Source organism: Lactuca saligna, unplaced genomic scaffold (genome assembly GCF_052625555.1).
Source record: "Lactuca saligna cultivar CGN05327 unplaced genomic scaffold, ASM5262555v1 scaffold_353, whole genome shotgun sequence".
NCBI lineage: Eukaryota > Viridiplantae > Streptophyta > Magnoliopsida > Asterales > Asteraceae > Lactuca > Lactuca saligna.
The window spans coordinates 20,001-22,500 of record NW_027629869.1 but is presented as its reverse complement, the minus strand read 5'-3'; positions in this window follow the sequence as shown (position 1 = coordinate 22,500).

The following is a 2,500-nucleotide window of genomic DNA, read 5'->3' as shown; positions in this document are numbered from 1 at the left end:
CAATGCTAGCTACGCTTAGGCACCAACCGCACGTCTAACAAGGATAGACTAGCGTACCATAGTAGTATCACAAAAAGCAACACATGCCACTTTAACGCCTATCGTTTCCCAATCATCAGCACAAATCAAATGCTGGCTAGCACCAGTAGCACGTCAAACATAGATCAGCAAGCACATCATCATCGAATTGCCACACAAACAGCACCATCCCAAACTTCCAAAGCTAGACCACAACCCTGGATCGGTGTCGCAGAGACCTAACGAGGCATCCCCACACCACGCCAAGGCCCCCACTCGGAGGGGTATTATGCCACCGACTAGGAATCAAGCAACAGTCACCCAAGCTCGCGCTCAAAGGCAGTCTGGCACCTTCATCCCTTGCCATGCTCACCCACTGCTCCCCCCCTATATATACATATTGCACAAGGAGCTTGGTGACAGCAACACCCATTGCTTTCCCTGAGGATGTATATTTCTTAGTATGCGCACGGCGTCGAGGCACAGGTGAAGCCAACGGCGCTAGTTTCTGCGCCCTATGTCGAGGAAAATCAAGGCAACGGGCTAGTGTATGGGCACAACGTCGAGGAGACTCAAGGAGATGGGGCTATTTTTCAGGTCACCGTTCGAGAAATCAAGGCAACGTGTTGGGGGGGATGGCCTCTTTCATGGGTCGTGGGGCTTGGCTTGGCTTGCCTCGTGTGTGCTCGATACAGCCTCACGATTCTTATTTGCCCATCAACCATGCCGGGCACCTATGAGAATGAGACCCCATGGTACCCCCTATATATACATATTGCACAAAGAGCTTGGTGACAGGAACAGACATTGATTTCCCTGATGATGCATAATTTTTGGACACACACGACTTGGGGGCGAGGGGACACGGGAGTGGGGCGCCAATGGGGGGCGTTTTGGCCCCATTTTCGTCAAGAGCGGGCGTCTTGGCCATGCCTCGAGCGTGCCAGCCTCGAGAGCCTTGGGCGCTGGACATCCTTGGGGCGCCAATGGGCAGCAGTCCCATGGTTCCCCTATATATACATATTGCACAAAGAGCTTGGTGACAGGAACAGATATTGATTTGCCCAGGGATGCATAATTGTGCGAAATCGTCCATAACTCGCTCGAATTAATTCGGATTGACACAAAATTTTGTAGGGATGCTTTTTATTATAAATGAAAAGCTTTGAAATGAAAAAAAAAAACAAAATGTCATGTTTGAGGCGTAAATGTTTGTGTCCTATCCTTGGTCACGCCTTGAAGCGTTGGTTCCCTACTTGTTGGAATGTCGCTCAAATCAAGTAGGAATGCCATTGAAACATTGTGTGGGTCATTGTTAACATAGACGAATGGACTTGAAATGAAAATATATCATATTTGGGTTTTTGTCCCTGTCGCCTGGTGATAGGCAGGCAGATAAGGCTTTTAGGTATTCATAGGTGGCTTAGATGAACTCGAAAGAACACGAGTTGATCGGATTGGAACTCATATATTCAATTTACTATGTACTAAGTAGGAACTACACTTTGCTCCCTTCATCGTTTGACTTGCTTAGAAATCTGCTCATGGTTTGTCAAGGCCCCTTGTTCCTTAGACCGATGAGGATGGGATTGGGTTGCTCATGGGCATGTGTGTGGCAAGATGCCTTGTTCCATTGGTCGTTCATGGGTGTTCGTGTACGAAGTAAACTTGTTCCCTTGGTCGTTCATGGGGTTGTGTGTGGGAAGAAGCCTTCTTCACTTGGTCGTTCATGTGTGTTTGTTTGGGAGGTAGCCTTGTTCCCTTGGTCGTTCATGGGAATGTGTGTGGCAATACGCATTGTTCCTTGGTCGTTCATACCCTTGTTCCCTTGGTCGTTCATGGGTCTGTGTGTGGGAAGAGGCGTTGTTCACTTGGGTAGCCTGCTTGCCTTGCCAGCCCCATATGCATTGTTCCCTTGGTCGTTAGTGGATGGGTTTGTGTGTGGCATGGTGCCTTGTTCCCTTGTGTGGCCTGACTGCTTGGCTTGACATGACCTAGCCTTGCCAGCCTCACATCCATTGTTCACTTGGTCGTTCATGGGCATGTGTGTGGCAAGGTGCCTTGTTCCCTTGGTCGTTCATGGGGTTGTGTGTGGGAAGAAGCCTTGTTCCCTTGGTCGTTCATGTGTGTTTGTTTGGGAGGTAGCCTTGTTCCCTTGGTCGTTCATGGGAATGTGTGTGGCAATACGCATTGTTCCTTGGTCGTTCATACCCTTGTTCCCTTGGTCGTTCATGGGTCTGTGTGTGGGAAGAGGCGTTGTTCCCTTGGTCGTTCGTTCATGGGTTTGTGTGTGGCAAGGTGCCTTGTTCCCTTGTGTAGCCTGACTGCTTGGCTTGACATGACCTAGCCTTGCCAGCCTCACATCAATTGTGTAGCCTGACTGCTTGGCTTGCCGTGACCTAGCCTTGCCAGCCTCACATCCATTGTTCCCTTGGTCGTTCATGCAAGGGTCTGTGTGTGGCAAGGTTGCCTTGTTCCCTTG